Source organism: Podarcis melisellensis (genome assembly GCF_964234715.1).
Source record: "Podarcis melisellensis genome assembly, chromosome: 8".
In the NCBI taxonomy this organism is placed as follows: Eukaryota; Metazoa; Chordata; class Lepidosauria; order Squamata; family Lacertidae; genus Podarcis; species Podarcis melisellensis.
The window spans coordinates 86,547,178-86,561,222 of record NC_138540.1 but is presented as its reverse complement, the minus strand read 5'-3'; the positions used below and the strand labels follow the sequence as shown (position 1 = coordinate 86,561,222).

The following is a 14,045-nucleotide window of genomic DNA, read 5'->3' as shown; positions in this document are numbered from 1 at the left end:
AGGTGTCCAGCTCATTTTGGACCTGGGGGTCTACCTTTTATTATTTCTTTATTTATACCTGAAGGAGCGTCTCCACCCACATCGTTCTACCAGGACACCGAGGTCCAGCTCCGAGGGCCTTCTGGCAGTTCACTGGCTGTGAGAAGCCATGTTACAGGGAACAAGGCAGAGGGCCTTCTCGGTGGTGGCACCCGCCCTGTGGAACACCCTCCCACAAGATGTCAAAGGGAACAACAACAACTACCAGACTTTTAGAAGACATCTGAAGGCAGCCCTTTTTAGGGAAGCTTTTAATGTTTAACAGACCACTGTATTTTAATATTTTGTTGGAAGCCGCCCAGAGTGGCTGAGGAAACCCAGCCAGATGGGCGGGGTATAAATAAAATATTATTATTATTATTATTATTAGCCCCCCAGAGTTTATGTATGATGCCTCAGTTTAGTGGCAGGAAATAAATTCTGTCAAATCCACCTTGATCTTACAGGAAAGGAGGAATTTCACCCATTACACCCTTCTCCAAACAGTCAAACAGGCATCCAAATTACAGGTCTTTAGAAGCCTCCAGGAGGAGAGTAGTTTTTCATAGAATCACAAAGCTGGAAGGGACCTCCAAGGACGCTCTAGTCCAACCCCCTTCAATACAGTGGTACCTCAGGTTAAGTACTTAATTCGTTCCGGAGGTCCGTTCTTAACCTGAAACTGTTCTTAACCTAAAGCACCACTTTAGCTAATGGGGCCTCCTGCTGCCGCCGCGCCGCCAAAGCACAATTTCTGTTCTCATCCTGAAGTAAAGTTCTTAACCCGAGGTACTATTTCTGGGTTAGCGGAGTCTGTAACCTGAAGCGTCTGTAACCTGAAGCATATGTAACCTGAGGTACCACTGTATAGGGGTCCCCACTAAAGCATCCAGGCCACCCAACCTCTGCTTAAAAACCTCCAAGGCAGTCCACCATCTCCCAAGAGAGCTCATATTTTAAAAATACATATATTTTTAAAAGAGAAAGACGAGAGAACTTTGCATCTTGGGTTCCATCTCCTCTTCCCCAAATCCAGCCCACCCCGCTTGGAGGGAAGGCAGTGGGTCTGACAGGTTGAGATGGACGCAGCTGGGGCAGCCAGATAAGCAGGGACACAAGCAGAATGCGGCCACACCTCCACCAATTAAACCGACATTTATTTCTCTGTGTGCAATGTACAAAGCAAAGTTGAGATGGAGGTCTCTGCCCTGAGGGGCCTACAATCATCAGAACTAAGACAGTGTTGGCCACGGCGGAAGCTATCTGTGAAGAAAGGCCAGATCAGACCACTATTAGCAAAAAATTGGAAATTGGAAATCTCAAGAAATACCAACGGTAGAAGAACGGCAGATGAAGATGTTGGAGTTTCTGGAGTTGGCTGACGTGACTGGAAGAATCCGCGAGCAGAAAGAGGAGGGATACCAAGAAGACTGGATGAAATTTAAAGACTATTTAGCTAAATATTGTAATATAAGATAATTGAGAAGGTTCTTGAAAGTACTAAACAGGCCTAAGGTAACAATAAGAATGTGGTATAGTAGTATGGATTTAAGACAATAAGAAAAGAGTTGAATATAGTTAATTGAAGGAACTAATTATTTAGAAAGATGTTTGAGAGAACTGTTACAAGGTGATATAACGAAATTCAGTTAGGGGGGATTTAAGGAAGTCACTTAACAATGGATTTGAAAATGAATATAAGAAGGAATGTGTGTTTCTATTTATTAGTATTGTGATGTGTTTTGTTTTGTGTGTTTTATATGTTATATTTGTTATAAATGTGGAAAATTAAATGTGGAAAATTTGGAAGAAAGGCCAGATCAGACTGCTTCAGGGGCTAGATCCAGCCCACAGCCGGCCTACCCTGCCTGCGTTCTCCGTTTATTTGTGAAACCCAATTAGACCCCATATTTCCAAAAGCAGAACTGGAATTCACTGGCGGGACACACACACACACACACACACACACACACACAGAGCCTGCAGAGGAGTCATTGCTAAATTAGTTGCAGAAATTGTCCCAAGCTCAGTAGTGATGTATGGAAGTGAGAGCTGGACCATCAAGAAGGCTGATCACTGAAGAATTGATGCTTTTGCATTTTGGTGCTGGAGGAGACTCTTGAGAGTCCCATGGACTGCAAGAAGATCAAACGTATCCATTCTGAAGGAAATCAGCCCTGAGTGCTCACTGGAAGGATAGATCATGAAGTTGAGGCTCCAATACTTTGGCCACCTCAGGAGAAGAGAAGACTCCCTGGAAAAGCCCCTGATGTTGGGAAAGATGGAGGGCACAAGGAGAAGGGGACAACAGAGGACGAGATGGTGGGACAGTGTTCTCGAAGCTACCAGCATGAGTTTGACCAAACTGTGGGAGGCAGTGGAAGACAGGAGTGCCTGGCGTGCTCTGGTCCAGGGGGTCACAAAGAGTCGGACACGACTAAACGACTAAACAACAACAACAACAACAACAGTATTGTCCATGCAGCAAGGCTGTGGCTCTCCAGTGGTCATAAAATCACAGGAATGTCGAGCTGGAAGGGATCCCAAGGATCATCTAGCCCAACCCCTTGCAGTGCAGGAATCTCGGCTGGTCTTCTTCCCCAGCCTGGCTAAGAGACGCCAGCAGAGATTGAACCCCCCACCTTCAGTGGGCAGTGGCAAACCCCACCCACCCCGGGGTGGAATGAGATTCCCTCGGGGGTTCTCAGTTTTTAAAAAAATTAAATTTGCATACATCCAAAGATCACAGGGTGGTTCACGTCATAAAGAACAAAAACGAGAACACAAAATACGTAACAACCCAAGCAATTGAGCCAAATAGTTTTAACTGGATTTTGAATACATGCGCAATGAATCGTCACCGTTTTGTTTTGGATTTTATGGCGTTCTTATCTTCCTAAGAAGCCCATGCAAATCGCTGTTCTCAACAATGCTTTCCATAGGGTCAGGAAGGGCTCACAGGGGGTGAGGTTATGGAACCAAGGGGGGTGGGCCCCCCCACAAAAGTCTGGGAACCACTGGCCTGACTGAAGCTGCAAAAAGCCGAAAGGGGCTGGTACAGGCATCCTGCACAAAGCCTGGAGGCCACCACTAAAGGGGCCCTGCTTCTTTTGCAGGGGGTGGACTAGATGACTCTAGGGGACCCTATTTCACTTCCAGCCCCCACCTCAGGCAGGCCACGGCGCTCCTACTTTCGTCCCCCTCACCCCACCCCAGCTCACAAGCAGAGATCTGCTGTGATCTGGGTCCATCCAGTTGCACCTCAGCTCAGCGGAAAAACCTCCCTCTTCCTCCCACATCGCTAACCACAGCATGACAGAGTTTCCACTGTGAGCAGGAGGCAGCAAGGGGGGGTTGCTCAATTTGCCACAGCTGAAAAGCAAACAGGGGGGCGGGGAGTTGACACCTGCCCAAGGGCCAAGCCTTATTTATTGCCCAGGTGAGACAAGGAAGACTTGCTCGGGATGGTAGTGAGTGGCACTCTGCATATGCTCAGAAGCACCCTTGGTTTTTCCTCACTTTGAAATTGGCAGGGCTGAGCCACTGCCAAGTTTATAAGAAGGGGCCAAGGGAGAGGGGGCTAGAGGTCTTGGCTCCAACTCCTGAGTTGGCCCCACCACCACTTATTATTATTATTACTAAAATCTGTTTACTTCCCTTCTTCCGAAGATACCAGGGTAGTTTCGCAACAGATAAATAAAAAATGAAAATACAAAACCAAGCCAATAACTCACATGCTCAGCCACAATTCCTCCTCTCTCCTGTGCCCTTCGACCATCTTCTCCAATCCGGCACCCGCCAGATGCTTTGGACTACAACTCCCATCCATGGGAACCATAGTGCAAGTCGCCTAGAGCGTACAGTTCAGCTATGGAACTCGCTCCTTCAGGAGGGCAGTGACGGCTACCAACCTGGGTGGCTTCGAGGTATTGAAGCAGGGGTTGGACTAGATGACCCCTAAGGGTCCCTTCCAGCTCTACCATCCTGTGTGAACTAGCACTGGGCAAATTCATGGAGGACAAGGTAGCTGGAGACAGCTCCTAAGTCAGGATGGCTCTGCTCTGTAGCTGGTTTTCCTCTGGGATCCCATATCCCAAAAGAGAGGAAGAGGGAATTGCAAGAATATTAGAAGAGCCCGGCTGCTGAATGAGGCCAATGGGGCCCCATCTAGTCCAGCACCCTTTGTGGCTTAGGGCCCTCGTATCTCCTGGACTGCCTCTCCTGGCCTGCCCCGCAGAGGACCTTAAGGTCCATGAATAACCATAGTTTAGAGGTCCTGGGCCCTAAGGAAGACTATCCTCCGCCAGGGCCAGGGCCTTCTCAGTGATGGCTCCGACTTGGTGGAATGCTCTGTCCCATGAGACCAGGGCCCTGCAGGATTTAACCTCCTTCCGTCAGGCCTGTAAGACAGAGCTATTCCACCTGGCCTTTAATATGAATTCAGCCTGATCTTTTATTTCCTTTCTCTTCCCTCCCCTTCTTATGAAGATCACCCGCTCTGAGACTCCACAGCTAATTCTCCCCTGGCCTCCTCGCTGGCCCAAGTAGGACCAATTCAGCCAGCTAGCCCTGGGGATTATCTAATGCTTATTTCCCCTAAATTGATTTTTGAATTTTATTGTTATTCATGTTTTTATACTGTATTTTATGCTGCTTTTATAATTGTTTCAAAATTGTTGTTAGCCGCCCTGAGCCTGGTTTTTGAATCAGGAAGGGCGGGGTATAAATAAAAATTTATTATTATTATTATTGCCACAGGGGCCAAATGCCCCCAAATAAATTAGGAATCTAGATAGACTGCCTTAGGACCTGGAGGTTCCACAGGAGCCTAAGAGCAGCCTGGCTGCTGGATCAGGCCAAGGTCTCATCCAGTCCAGCCTCCTGTTCCCACAGTGGCCACCCAGATGCCCCAGTGAGAAGCAGGGCCTGAGCAAAACATTTCTGCTGTCCAGCAATTGGTGATCATTTACCGCCTCTGGCAGTGGGTGACACACACAGCCATTGTGGCTGGCAGCAACTGAGAGCTGTGTCCCATAATTATCCATGAATTTGTCCAATCCCCTGTCTCCTGTGGGAGGGAGTTCCACAGTTTACCTTTGCGCTGCCTAAGGTCCGTCTAGTTCAAGCTATGGCTTTCCCAGTGTGGTGTATGGAAGTGAGAGCTGGACCATGAAGAAGGCTGATCGCCGAAAAATGGATGCTTTTGAACTATGGTGCTGGAGGAGACTCTTGAGAGCCCCATGGACTGCAAGAAGATCAAACCTCTCCATTCTGAAGGAAATCAGCCCTGAGTGCTCACTGGAAGGACAGATCCTGAAGCTGAGGCTCTAAGACTTTGGCCACCTCATGAGAAGAGAAGACTCTCTGGAAAAGACCCTGATGTTGGGAAAGATGGAGGGCACAAGGAGAAGGGGATGACAGAAGACGAGATGGTGGGACAGTGCTCTCGAAGCTGCCAGCATGAGTTTGACCCAACTGTGGGAGGCAGTGGAAGACAGGAGTGCCTGGTGTGCTCTGGTCCAGGGGGTCACGAAGAGTCAGACACCACTAAACAACTAAACAACCAACAACAAAGGAACACCTTCCTTTGAGCTGTCCTGAATCTTCCAGCATTCACTGGGTGCCCACAAGTCCCCTTGTTACAAAACACTCCTCTCGGTCCACTTTCTCTGAGCCATGAATAATTTTTCCACTTCTCTTTCCTCCTCTGACTTGCTTTCTCTCAGCTAAACAGCCCCAAATGTTGCTGCATCCTCTCTACTTGAGCTGACCCTCTTCCAGCTCCGTAACTTCCTTTTTCAGGTGGTGCCAGGCTCAAATTCTGACGTGTACAGACAAGGTGCTTCTGAGCGCATACAGAGTGCTTTCTCTTTTGTCACCAAGGATCTAGTCGGAACCCACGCAACTGGGACTTCGTGAAAAGTTTCCAGCTTCCAGGTTATTATGATGATGAGGATAGTAATTTTATTATTTATACCCAGCCCATCTGGCTCGGGTTCAAAGCCTTTGGGCCTTCTTGCAAAAGTGAGCTTTGGTAAGCGAGCGACGCTGCCACCCTCGCCACTCCCCCTCAAACCTGTTCCATGCCCAGGCTACCCTTTTGCCCCCTCTCTCTCTGTCTTTCCAAGATCTGCTTCCAACTGCCCCCCAGGCAGGATGGGGAAAAAGCACAGGAGAGATCTTCATGGGAAATGGCAACAGCAGAAACCTCAGCCATTCCACCTGCCCTGACAGGTTGGGTTGGTTGGCACGGCCCTGCGGGCGCAGCACCCTGAGCAACCGATGCCAAGTTTCCCACCTGCCTTTTGTAAACAGTCAGCAACAAGAGTAGAGCCTGTTCTCACCCTCCCTCCCCACAGAATCCCACAGAGTGGGAAGGGACCTCAAGGGACATCCAGTCCAACCCCCTACAGTGGAGGAAACGTCAGCAATGCATTTCTCACAGGGGAAACCGAGGCATGCCAGGAGGCTAGTAAGTAGTGCTGCTCAGGTTCAGAGGCCTGCTAGGTTCGTGCTCCAGTATGAAGATCAGTCCCCCCCCCTCCAGCCAACATTTTGGCTCACCCCAAAACATCAGTGACTATTAAAGGATGGACAACACAGGCGGCAGAAGTTCTGCAGATGCACAGCACTGAAATCTCTTTACATTTTTATTCCACCTTTTCTTCAAGGAGCTCAAAGTGGCACTCTCCATTTTTATTCCGTGAGCCGCCCTGAGATCTTACGATGTATATAAATCTAACTAACAACAAAAACAACTTTATCCTCACAACAGCCCCATGAGGTAGGTTAGAGAGACTGACCCAAATGAGAACCACTGAGAGTCGAGGCAGTAGGGGACACACATAACACTTTTTTTACGCCCTCCCCGGCAAAACTCTTCGCTTGCACTTCACATTGGGGCAGGTGGGGGGGCTTGGATGCTCCACTCCTCCCTGAAGACTTGCACCCAGCATCCTGCATGGCCGGAGCCACGGCGCTGAGCCTTACTCCAAGTAGACTCCTCCAACTGCACCGGCACGACGGACTCTAACCAGATCCCTGGCACTTAAACGTGCCCCAGTAAAATCCTGCGTGTTGCTCTGAGTTAAGACTTCGCTGGAACCGAGTGACCCCGCCAGCAGCACAGCTGAGCCTCCAAGCGCGGTTGCAACGTGGTTAAAACCGCTTGCAAACAGATATTCCGCCTCCCTCCGAAGACCCCAAGGCGCTTTCCAACACGAAAACCCACGCGCATTTAAAAGGCTACCCCCTAGGCACGTGCAGAGCGCGCTCCACCGCACGCAGCTCCTTGCTTCCAGCCCCCATCCTCCCTGAACCCCAAAATTGCAAAGCAAAAGCCTCACCCTGCAGGCGCTCCGGTCCAGCTTTCTCATAGCCCCCGCGAGGCCCGCAGCCGCATCCAGACGTGCGCGCAGCTCGTGCGCCAGAGGGAGCGTCCGCATAGTCCTCTGCGGCCGGGCTGCGCGCGGGGCCCTTTTATGCTCTCCGCTCCTGCTCAGCCCCGCCCCCTCCCGCGCAGGGCGGGGCATTTGGTGCTGATGATGCTGATCCCATCGCGTTGCCTGGCAACGGGGGAATCTTGCGGCCGATTTTTCCATGACAGCAAAAGCAGAGAGAGAGAGAGCACGCGAGAGACGTTGCGCGCGCGTCCGGTACGCAAGGATGCAGCGGCTGCGCAAAGGAAGCTGCCCAGGATGGGAGCGAAGGAGAAGCTGGGGCAGAGCTGCACCCAAACACACACATCATAGCTGTCAACTTTTCCCTTTTCTTGCGAGGAATCCTATTCGGAATAAGGGAATTTCCCTTAAAAAAAGGGAAACGTTGACAGCTATGCACACACTCCACTTAGCTTGCAATCCTTTGTGTGCCGCCTTTCCAGAGCTAAAGCCATGCTCAACGGCAGCTTGCAACATAGAAAAAATTGACAATTTTTGGTCTCCACCCCCATCGTTCAGCCCGGACACTGAGATCCAGCGCTGAGGGCCTTCTGGCGGTTCCCTCATTGCGAGAAGTGAGGCTACAGGGAACCAGACAGAGGGCCTTCTCGGTAGTGGCACCCGCCCTGTGGAACGCCCTCCCATCAGATGTCAAAGAGATAAAGAATTACCTGACATTCAGAAGACATCTTAAGGCAGCCCTGTTCAGGGAAGTTTTTAATATGTAATGCTGTACTGTTTTTAACACTGATTGGGAGCCGCCCAGAGTGGCTGGGGAAACTCAGCCAGATGGGCGGGGTATAAATAATAAATTATTATTATTATTATTATTATTATTATTATTATTATTATGGCCAGGTTGAGATCCCTGCATCGCGGAGGTTGGACTAGATGACTCTCAGGGTCCCAGGGTCCCATCCAACTCTACATTAATTCTAAGATTCTAGGTAAAGGTAAAGGTAAAGGAACCCCTGTCCATTAGGTCCAGTTGCAGATGACTATGGGGTTGTGGCGCTCATCTCGCTTTATTGGCCGAGGGAGCAGGCGTACAGCTTCTGGTTCATGTGGCCAGCAGGACTAAGCCGCTTCTGGCGAAGCAGAGCAGGGCATGGAAACGCCGTTTACCTTCCCGCCGGAGCGGTACCTATTTATCTACTTACACTTTGGCGTGCTTTCGAACTGCTAGGTTGGCAGGAGCAGGGACCGAGCAACGGGAGCTCACCCTGTTGCGGGGATTCGAACTGCCGACCTTCTGATCGGCAAGTCCTAGGCTCTGTGGTTTAATCCACAGCGCCACCCGCGTCCCTAGGATTCTAGGAGTACCTTCCAACTCTAGGATTCTAGGAGACATCATCACAAACATGACAAAAGCAGTTGGAAACAATTTGAACATCCAAAAAGTACACAACCCAATTGGGGGAAAATCCACATAAATCCTGAGAAGATTGAAAATAAAGAGACCAAAGATGGATATCAATAGCAGTGGCAATACCCCGTCCCCTTCACTCAAACTCCCTAATCAAAAGCCCAACTCAACAGTCTGTTCAGCAAACTCAGCTTTTGCAACTGGAGTCAGTCAGGGCCTTCAGAGGCCAGGTGGGAAAAGGCCGGGAAGCAGGGAGCAGGTTTTCCCAGATGCCAAGCCAAGATGCAACTTGCCAAGCCAAGATGCAAATGACACCTTAAACCGAGGTTATGGGCACAAACCTAGACAGCATCTTAAAAAGTAGAGACATCACCTTGCCAACAAAGGTCCATATAGTTAAAGCTCTGGTTTTCCCAGTAGTGATGTATGGAAGTGAGAGCTGGACCATTAAGAAGGCTGATCGCCAAAGAATTGATGCTTCTGAATTCTGGTGCTGGAGGAGACTCTTGAGAGTCCCATGGACTGCAAGAAGATCAAACCTCTCCATTCTGAAGGAAACCAGCCCTGAGTGCTCACTGGAAGGACAGATCCTGAAGCTGAGACTCCAAGACTTTGGCCACCTCATGAGAAGAGAAGACTCCCTGGAAAAGACCCTGATTTTGGGAAAGATGGAGGGCCCAAGGAGAAGGGGACGACAGAGGACGAGATGGTTGGACAGTGTTCTCGAAGCTACCAGCATGAGTTTGACCAAACTGCAGGAGGCAGTGGAAGACAGGAGTGCCTGGCGTGCTCTGGTCCAGGGGGTCATGAAGTGTCGGACACGACTAAACAACAACATGGGTGCAATGGAATGTCTAGGCGTGCTTTTTTTAAAATACAAAGCTGAAAATGAACGAACAGCAGCTAGAATCTTTTCATTTTTCATATGGCCTAATCCTTCCCCTGCCCACCCCCCTAATATTCTTAAGAGGGTCTCTTCTCCAGTCTTCAGAGAGTGGCTGGAAGTGGGAGGCAGAAAAAGGTCCTCCTTTCCTTCGTGGCAGCTTTAATCTGAAATCTTAGGCTCAGTACTGCACCCAGAGCTCAGAAACTGCTCGCATTAAGGAAATTCCCTGTCGCAAAATGCGCCTAGAACAATGGGAGTTTCGGACACTGGTTGGTTGCAGTTGACTGGATCTTGCAGAGCTGGAAAAGGTTCAGAAAAGTGCAGCCAAAAGGATGAAGGGAAAGATGCAACTTCCTTATGAAAGTGTTTGCGACGCTTTAAAGAAAATTCAGGTAAAAGGCAGCACAATAGAAAGCAGATGGAGAAAGGTTTCCCTTCCTCTCTCGTGAAGCTGAATGCGGGGAAGATTCGGGAGAGATAAAAGGAAAGGACTTCTTCATGCAATGCAGAGTTAGAATGTGGAACTGCCTCCCACTGGAGGCAGTAAGGACCACCAGGCTGGTTGGCTTTAAAAGAGGATGGGATGCATTCATGGAGGAGGAGAGGGCTACCCAAAGTCACTAGCTCCCCAGTTGGAACGGAGAGGGCTCTTGTGCTCAGATCCTGTTTGCAGGCTTTCCACAACGGGCTGCTACTCAGCCACTGTGGAAACAGGTCTCCGGGCTATACGGGGTCCCCTTTGGGACCAGCACAGGCCCTTCTTATAGTCACATGTTAGAAGTCGCAGAACACAAGAATGGGGCAGAGAAACCGCCTGCAATCCTCATAGCACTTTATGTAGGGACGTGGGTGGTGCTGTGGGTTAAACCACAGAGCCTAGGACTTGCCGATCAGAAGGTCAGCGGTTCAAATCCCCGCAACGGGGTGAGCTCCCATTGCTTGGTCCCTGCTCCTGCCAACCTAGCAGTTCAAAAGCACGTCAAAGTGCAAGTAGATAAATAGGTACCACTTTGGCGGGAAGGTAAACGGCGTTTCCGTGCGCTGCTCTGGTTCGCCAGAAGTGGCTTAGTCCTGCTGGCCACGTGACCTGGAAGCTGTACGGCGGCTCCCTTGGCCAATAAAGCGAGATGAGCGCCGCAACCCCAGAGTCGGCCACGACTGGACCTAATGGTCAGGGATCCCTTTACCTTTACATAGCACTTTAAGCCACCACAGCTTTCCCCAAATTGTCCTGCGATCTGTAGCATCTGGTGGCCGCTAATCTTTTTTGCAAGGAGCCAGATTTTGTTGCAAACCAAGGCAGAGCCCCCTGGGGGTGGGGGGGTTGGTAGAGAGAAACCAGGTTGTCAAACTGAATCACATTAATTCTCAAGCGTCACTGGCTGGAGGCAAGCACAGCTCACGCTGAAGTCACCCATTCTACACTCCTTTCTTTCATTTTCAAAGCAGGAGGCAGCCTGGAAGCTCTCAACCTGGCAGAAAGATCTATTTTTAGCTTCAGTAGCACACATCCACACCTGAGGGGGGAATCCCAGGATCTTGCAAGTCATCTCAGCAACCAAAGAGATCCCGCTCATGGGTCTTAATTCATGCCAACGCTTAATCCATCCACGCACCCTGCAATTCCCATGCCCATCCCAGGCCCCCTGAGGGCAGACGCTGGAGACAGTCATCGAGCCCTCTGGGTCTCTCCCACAAACCGTCCTCTTTCTCTCTCACAGGCCCCCAAACCAGATCATCCAACGGTGGCACCTTGGGAAGGACAACAGCTCAGTGGCAGAACATCTGTTTCCTGCAGGAAGCCCCAGGTGCAGTCAGGTAGACCAGGAAATGTCCCCCATCTGAAATCTGGGAAAGCCTGCCTGTGCGGGGAATACTGAGCTCAATGTCTGCGTAAGACCTTGACAGGTTCATGAGTTTCCAATTCCTGCCCCACCGGTGACAGATCGGCAAGGAGTGGACTTCTCCTTTGTTTAGAGCAGGGGTAGGCAACCTAAGGCCCGGGGGCCAGATGCAGCCCAATCGCCTTCCCAATCTGGCCCACGGATGGTTAAGGCTTTCTGGGAAATGATATATAATGAGCTGAAAAAGGTATTTAAGTATACCTTTCCTAAGAAACCAGAGGCCTTTCTTTTGGGCATTGTTGGCCAGAGGGTGTTAAAGAAGGACCGAACATTTTTTATGTATGCAACAACAGCAGCAAGGATACTTGTTGCCAAATACTGGAAAACCCAAGATTTGCCCACGCTGGAAGAATGGCAGATGCAACTGATGGACTATATGGAACTAGCAGAAATGACCGGCAGAATCCGAGACCTGGGAGAAGAAGCAGTGGAAGAGGATTGGAAGAAATTTAAGGACTATTTACAAAAACATTGCAAATTGTTTGAGTGCTAAGATGGATGCGAGACTGAAAATAACATGGCACCATTAAGCTAGTTGAAAAGAATATGAGAATGAGTGAATTTTAAGAGAAAGATAAATTTTGAATAAATAACATGCCCAAATCAGGGACTTAAGACTTAGACAAAAGTATTCAAAGTTAGGGACACAATATTGGAAATTTATAGAATAAGAATTGAAACAAGGTGATAAACTGCTGGTTAAAGTTGTATAAATTTGGAACGCAGGAGCGAGAGATGTGAGGAAGTCCAAAAAGCGAAGAAAATATGGTTACTAAAAGATGTTAATTCTATATTTTCTTTTCTTGTTTTGTTTTCTGTTTTTTCTGTTATCTTTTCTATTGTACTAATAAAATCTTTAATAATTTTTTTTAAAAAATGAAATACACCTCGAGGGGGTGTAAAAAAAAATCTATAATTATCAGATGCAGCCCAATCGCCTTCCCAATCTGGCCCACGGATGGTCCAGGAAGCCACTTGCTGGGGACCCCCTGAGAGGCCTGCGCCCTGGCGCAACGCACCACTAAGCCCTATGGGAAAGATGGCTCTGGCTGTTATAGCAAAATTTGGGGTTGGCTTTAGCAGCCCAACTCTCCATCAAGGGATCCGGTGTTCTCCTAAGTTCGTTATCAGAGAAAACTGAGTGGTGGCATGATCCAGTGAATGTGAGGAATGTGTTTGTTTTCCTGTTGCAACCGAGTTCCTAGAGGTGAGGACCCAGAGCAAAGGCGTGCTAGAACCTTTGAAGACTTTTGAACCTGCCCAACTCCTTAGCCAAAGACCACCAGAAAGCATCCTGCATACAGACATCACAGAAAGAGGCCGTCTGCAACAGAAATTTGGGTGTGTGCCTTGACACCTGATAATGGTCACTGATTGCATTGCCTGGCCAGTTGGGCCATTCTTTTGAGACGGTAAATACTTTAGTTCTTGAATTCAGGGATTTCGGCCCCCCCCTCCCGCCCGCCTTTGTAATGCACACTGTATTTTGAATTGGAGAAGGAACTGGCAAGCCACTCCAGTATCCCTGCCAAGAAAACTCCATGGACAAAGACAACAGGCATATAAAAGTTATGACACGGGAAGATGAGCCCCTCAAGTCAGAAGGCGTCCAACATGCTACTGAGGAAGAGCGGAGGACAAGGACAAGTAGATTCAGAGCTGATGAAGCGGCTGGGCCAAAGCCGAAAGGACGCTCAGTTGCGGATATGCCTGGAAGCGAAAGGAAAGTCCAGTGCTGTAAAGAAAAATATTGCATAGGAAAGATGGAGGGCACAAGGAGAAGGGGACAACAGAGGACGAGATGGTTGGACAATGTTCTCGAAGCTACCAGCATGAGTTTGACCAAACTGCGGGAGGCAGTGGGAGACAGGAGTGCCTGGCATGCTCTGCTCCAGGGGGTCACGAAGAGTCGGACACGACTAAACGACTAAACAACAACAACAATTTTGAATATCTGCTCCAGCATTTGCCAAGCTGGTGCCCTCCAGACGTTTTAGACCACAACTCCCATCAGCCCCAGCCAGTTTAGAAAAACACGGCTGTCTAATCTGTGCCATGTCGATCTGAATATAAGCGGAGGCCGCAGGGATTCCCCCACCCGCCCCCGGCATCACAGTCTCTTTCTGACAGGGGAGGTGAATGGATCTCCCCAGATCACATGCAGCCAGCTCATTCCCAGAATCACGTGCCCTTCCATTGACACAGACGTGCCGATATTTTTGCCGCCGCCGCGAGTGAGATCTCAAGTTGGGGACAGATGGAACAGGAGATGTTTATTTCCAGTCCATGCTCAGAGAACACCAGATTCTCATAAGACAGTCAGCAGAGGGAAAACGAAAGTTTTCAGCCTGCCTCAATTCTTCCCTTTGGGCCTTTGAAGTCTCATTTTCATGCATAGGAAACTCTGAACCCACAGGAATCTGCAAAAAGAC

The 14,045-nt window shown here is 49.4% G+C and overlaps 1 protein-coding gene across 1 annotated transcript in view; it reads right to left on the bottom strand.

Annotated features, from left to right (window-relative positions):
* The window catches only part of ITPKC (inositol-trisphosphate 3-kinase C), a 31,020-nt gene that overhangs the window by 7,414 nt on the left and 9,561 nt on the right, over nucleotides 1-14,045 (bottom strand). The gene's annotated exons all lie outside the window — the stretch shown is intronic.